Source organism: Capra hircus, chromosome 1 (genome assembly GCF_001704415.2).
Source record: "Capra hircus breed San Clemente chromosome 1, ASM170441v1, whole genome shotgun sequence".
Taxonomy (NCBI): Eukaryota; Metazoa; Chordata; class Mammalia; order Artiodactyla; family Bovidae; genus Capra; species Capra hircus.
Window position 1 is genome coordinate 43133931 of NC_030808.1, and position 6833 is coordinate 43140763.

Below are 6833 nucleotides of genomic sequence, written 5' to 3' on the forward strand. Positions count from 1 at the left end.
TTTTTATATTAAATTGTATAAGCTGTATTGATATATACATCAATATATAATCAAGAAATATATGCAAATATTTTCTCCCATCCTGTAGGCTAACTTGTCATTTTGTTTCTAGTTTCCTTTTCTGTTCAAAAGCTTTTAAGTTTAACTAGGTCCTATTTGGTTGTCATTATTTATTTCCATTACTTTAAGAGATAGATCCAAAAGGATATTGCTGTGATTTATGACAAAGAGTGTTTACCTATGTTTTCCTCTAGGAATTTTATGGTATCTGGTCTTACGTAGCACTACCATAAGATCCTGCAATCCCATTCCTGGGCATTTATCTGGAGAAAATCATAATTTTAAGATACAAGTACCCCAATGTTCATTGCAGCACTATTCATAATAACCAAGACGTGGAAGCAACCTAAATGTCCACTAACAATGAAAAAATAAAGATATGGTACATATATACAATGGAATATTACTCAGTCATAAAAAAGAATGAAATAATGCCATTTGCAGCAACGTAGATGGACCTAGAGATTATCATACTAAGTAATTGATAGAAAAAGAAAGACAAATATATGATATCACTGATATGTGGATTTTTAAAAAGAATTTATATACAAAACAGAAACAGACTCACAGATTAGAAAACTGATGGTTACCAAAAGAAAGGGAGGAAGGGATAAATTAGAAATTTGGGATTAACATATACATATTAGTAAATATAAAACAGATAACCAACAGGGACCTATTGTATAGCACAGGGAACTATATTCAATATTTTATGATAGCCTAGAAGAGAAAGGAATGAAAAAATAGATATATATGTATGTATAACTGAATCACTTTGCTGTACATCTGAAAAAAAATGCCACTGCAAATCAATCACACCTCAATTAAAAAAAAACATAACTAGAAGAGATTTCTAAAGGTCTAATTAAAATAGTTGTAGAAGTTAAGTGAAAATTTGGTGTGGATTTGTTAGATATCCTGACTAAGAGGCAGTATAAACTTAAAAAATTAGTGGAAAAAGGAGGAACTGAAAAAATATATGCCATGATTTATTTCTGTGAAAGAAGGAACAAAAAATCCTAACTAAAGCAAGCAAGATCAAATGTTATCTATTTTGTCATGCTGGTGGCTACGTAGGTGTCTATTTTATTTTTTCTATTTGTTTAAAAATTTTATTATTAAAAATTTTAAGGGTGGGATTGTCACCATCATTTTTTATTTTTAGAGATGCATACTGAAATATTATATTGGATGAAACAAGATATCTGGGATTCTTTAAAATACTTTAGCATTCATAAGAAAATAGGAGGAGCTAAAAGGATAAATAGGACAAGGGTGGCACAATCTTGAACACGTGTAAACATTAATAAAGGAAAAACCCCCTTGAAAATGGAGTCTGGAAGTCCTAAAGGAGAAGCTCTCATGTATGTACCATCTGGTGCAGCTTACTTTATATTCCAGGGCATGCAGAAGCTTACTTTACTACCCCAGTATGAGGAAGGTGGCTTTTCTCCTTAGCCACAGCCCAGCCAATGAGAAACTCCAGGAGATAGAGAAGCACAAGGAAGCCAGACATGCTGCAGTCCATGGGATTGCAAAGTGCTGGACATGCTTAGTGATTAAACAACAACAACAACAACAGCTCAGCCAGGGAGAAACCATCACCACCCTGTATTTCTGTTTTCCTACAATGGACCTTTGTTCAAAGCAGCCCCTTCCAACTTTCTCCTTTTTCTCTATAAAGTAACCCTTCCTCTCCTATTGCAATTCCTCTGCCATTCCCAAACAAAAACACATTTTTTTTTTTTGCTGGTAAAATAACTGGCCATTTTATTTTTAAGTTTGAAAGTTAAATCTAGATAAGTTTATATGCATGTAAATATTTTAAAATGAGGAACAATGTATTATCTTAAAGTTGTTGGCACAAGAATGCTTAGATAAACACAAAAAAGAATTAATAATTCATGAGGAATTAATAATTAAGATGATTAATGTATATTCTTTTTCACCAATTCTGCATTTCCAAAAGTTTCAATTATTTTATTTATACCAATTGTCCAAAAAGTTGGCTAGTTCATTTTTATGAGTGCAGAATAATAGTAATAGCAAGTTAGATTCCTGGGAAATTTCAGCTCTTTGCTTGTATAATCTCTCTTGGTTTGTTCTCTTGTTCCTAACCATTAGCTTATTAGCTTAATTTATTCCTCAACTCTGTTTTACCCACCTGCTCACTCCAAATGAGCACTTTGACCATGAGGGTCACTTTAAAGCCAAATTATAGGGGGGAAAATGAATATGAAAAGGAGTTAATGGGAATTAAATGAGAACATTCTGAAAAGTACATTTGAAATTGAAAGGATATGGGGACATTCTCAGCAGGATAGAGTCCTGGAATCTGCGAACATTTGCCATACCAACCTGTTCCTAATAAGTAGTTCCAATTTACTTATCAGAGCTCATCGAAATAACCATTCTTTTTCAATTATATGCTATTTTCTTATTTCCTCCTGTAAACACTTTTCACATAAGAAGTCACAGTAATGTGAAGTTAGTTTTGTTCTTGGAATTTTTGTTAAGAAAATATTTGCACATAAAATGAAAAGACCCTGTTATTAGGAAATTAGCACACATCTTTTATCCTGCCCCAAAGGCAGGATAAATCCTTTATTGTGTTTCCTTAATTTTCCTATGTCCTGTATATTTTGGACTTGACAGCACTGCGTTGTATCCTGTGTTGGTGTTTCTGTTTTGGTTAACCAGACCGAGTTCAGGATTCAGGACTTTTAGCGCCCTTCCCAAAGCATGTTAAATCAATTATGGAAGCATAGGGTAGAAGGGAAAGCATTTCTACCCAAAAGGCCCCGCTAAAACTGTTAGATTCAATTAGGTACAAATTTAGTCTTCAGGATCAGATTTTTATATTCCAAGCCCAAACTCTGTTCCTTTTGTTCATTTCTATACCCACACATACATCTTGCTATTGAGGGTATGTATCCCCACCGTGCTGTCTAGCCCTGAAAAGACACAGTGATTCACAGCTGTCCTTCTGAGAAGTTGAATACATTCAACAGTTGGGTTTGGAAAAAATCTGAAGGCTTCTTTTTTGGGAGAAAAGTGGGAGAGGGAATTTTTTATTGGTTACTACAGGAGAGATTTGGGTTTTAGGTTTTATTTTCATACCAGAGTTGATTTGCGGAGCCGGAAATCAAATTAAACCTGGCATGTCTCTGTGGCTTCATTTGCTTTTCTTCCCGCCATGGGACAAGCTGGCACCAAAGCTTTGTTCTGAAACCCTGAAATTCAAGTCTTAGACAGTCAGTGCCAGTAGTGTGAGTTGAAATTGCTTGGTTTGACTTTCCATAGGATTGTGGGGACCCAAACAGAAAGATTGAATGGGAGTTTGTCTCAGCAGCTAGTAGAATATCTTTTTTGGTAAGGCTTGTTAAGGGAACCAGGCATTGTCTTAAAAAATGTTCAGAGATTAAACTTGCACCAGCCCTTCTTCTACTGTATAGAGATTGTACCTTATTTATGGGAGAAAAGATGTATTAAGGCCAATAGAAGGAAGTGAGGTTTGTTTTGTTTTGAAGGAGAGTTTTCAGGGATCATGTTTAAGGAGCAGAGGAAACTGGGACAAACAAAATTTGTTCAATGTAGGGTATTACAAAAAAATGGATGAAGATTTTATAGACATTTTGCTGGATATTATGAGTGGCATTCTCTTTGTAAACACTTTGAGAAACTTACAAATTTCAATAGCTTTTAAGTGCCTCTTCCTACCTTTTTTTTCCTATAAAGTTGGATTTCTTTAAAATGGAATTCTTAAGCACTTATACAGATTAAAAAGTAATAATGGTCTGGATTTATTCTCTTAGTAGGTTGCACAGTTCACCTAATATCATAGTTTTATATTCAGGAAGAATTTTAAATCTCTCCTTTCATTAGTTTTTGTTTAATATTAGATTTAGAATTTGGAAATATCTCCGATCCAAGTCAATGTAATGGGAGATTTAATTATCTCTCTTTATTATTTTTTTAATCCAGTATTAGATTTTATAATTGAAATTATTTCTAAATTCGGGCAATATAATATGTTATTGGTTAATAGAGGGGTCAGGACATATGACGTTCACTGTAACTGCAGTCTAGTCAACTACTTATGTGCAAAAATGAAGATCAAGTAAGAGATAATATAGACACCTGCGACCATGAGGCTCCTTGTACTCATCCTCTTTTTTTTTTTCTCCCTCAGCAATATCATATATTAGAATTATCTTACAAATAGTCACAGACTATAAATTTGGAAGGGAGAAATATAGAGAGGGGAATGCTCCTCCACCTATCATGTGGAAATGATAACCGACCAGGTTGTTCAAAATCCCTTGAGTCAAGTTCAGCTGGAAGAATGAAATGGGAATGTTGTTGATGTGCTTTTAAAAATTTCTTTCCAGATAGATTGCCTGCAGGTCTAATATTTACAGTGCTGTCCAGGTATGAATTTGAGAGGAGGAAAATGGATTTTGGTTATTTTTCCAGAATAATTTTATTTTTGTTTTTGTCATTGTTTTTGGCCTTGGACAGACTTAGCTAGGGTACACAAAAACACAGATGTTGTAGTTTAGAAGTGTGATAAAGACTCATTTTTTCCGTTAAAAACAAAGCAAAAAACCTCTGTGCTTACCTACTAGATGATAAAATTGGACTGAAAAGCTTCTCATGAATGGTAGTCTCGGTGCGAAATGTGAAGTTTCTGTTTAGTGTCTCTCAGCCTGTATACCCCATACATTATTTCTTATGAGGTATATTTGAAGATACATAGGCCGAAAGAGAAATCTGATACGAGTGTGAACCTTGGACTGATACTTCACATGAATTAACAAGGGAAGAGGAAATTAGGGAAGAGAAAAGCCATACATATTGTGACAGATTTAAAAAACATGAATGTTTGTAATTCCACATCTGTACTTAATTTCATTAAATTTCCCTAGTTACTCAAGTCTGACTCAATGTAAACTCAAGTTCAGCTGCCATGCAAAGCACAGAGCTGTTGGTTACTCTAGCTGGTTATTTAGTTAGTAGCTTTTAGAAGAAGAGCTAACCAGGCATTAGAGAATGTGATTATTTTATTCGTGAGAAAGTTAAAGACATTAAGTACGATTAAAATGTATTTTTAATCCATATGTTATGAAAACTATGATGCTTAGAAGTGGAATGAATGGAGAAAGTCTCTGTTTATTTAGGCATTAATGTAGTCTTGCTTTCCACATCAGTCCTCAGAGGGGAAGTGGGGAAAGAATGAGAGTCATATTAATCACACTGAGGGCAAGTCACAGGCTAGGTCCAATTTAATGTCTATACTTGATAGATAATATCATGGCCACACTAGTCAACTTTTAGGTGAATTCAGACTTTAATGAGTTTCAGGATCAGAAGATTTCTGAGAAGTATTAAGGCTGAAAATTTAAAAGAAAAAACAAAAAACAACAACAAAAAAAACTCCTATTGAACTGAAGAAAATAAAGCCAAAGAATCCTAACTTCCAGGAACTGAAGGAACCTGAGCCCCAATTCCCGAAAAGACTCTGACATAATTCTTACCCACAGGTGAGTATCTACCCAATTCTAAAAAAGCTCCTCTTTCTAGAGGAAAGCATTCTACTGTGTTCTTTAATGAGTACAAATTATAAGGATTTTCCTTTGAAAACCTGAACCCCAACTACTTTAGCAGAGTTCATGGATGGGTGATCATCCTGGTATGATTCCGAGACAAGACCCATCTAAGAACACACAACCTCCTGACATTCTTAGAAATGTACCCAGAAAATTAAACTGAAGGGAACATTTTTCAGCTTTTGAACTTTTTTTCCCCTCCCAAGTGATGTTATTTTGCTTGAAAACATGTCAGAAATATAAGAACCAACCCACTGATTAGTTTCTGCCATCATGCTTCTGAGATAGTTGAGGATCAAATGAGACATTAGATGAAAAAGTGCTTGAGAATCTCAAAGTTGTTAAAATGTGAGTGATTATTTCAATGACTCTGATCCTGACAAGCTATACTTTGTTAGGCTATCCATTAAAACTCACTAGGTCTCAGCGGCTTCATGAGAAAATGAGGAGGTTGCATTAATTGATATTTAAGATTGCTTCTGGTTCTAACATTCTATGATTTCAAGATGTTTGATTTTCAGTTAATTCAACTATGTTTACAAAAAAGCTGATCATCCCAAAGATATTCTGGAAATTGGGTCTTAAAATCATGGGTCTGGAAATATTTGTTCAGTAGGTATTTATTTCTTTTAAAAAATAATTCCTGTTCTCTTATAACCTGGGTTATTTAGGGTAGACCTTTGGGGTCCTGCATACTCTTCTACTTCAAGAGAGGGCCAAACTTTTCTGGTGATGAAGTTCCAATTATACACGAAACATAATCAGAAGGATCTGGCAGGATATGTTGCCTATAGTGTCCAGAATTTTCACATTTTATGCTGGTTTGGGAGCTTGGTTTTTGTTAAGTATTTTCCAACATCTCATCGCTCTTAATTGAACCCTGAAGGCTTTTCTTGGCAGTTGATCTCAGCCTTCACTAAGTCTGAGAAGGCCCCTCAATGTGGGCAGAGGCAGTGTACTGTTAAGAGTCCTTGACTTCTCTCTCAAGGTTCTGCTTAGGCAAACAGAGACCAACTCCTGCTGCTTGATTGATGCCCAGGCAAGATTTTCTAAGATAGAGGTTGCTGGTGCATAGGGTTTAAAACAAACCCCCAATGGTTGCCAGGGAATGTGGTTTTGAGACTGGAGATTATATATTCACATCTCCCTGTTCCTGTTGGAGTC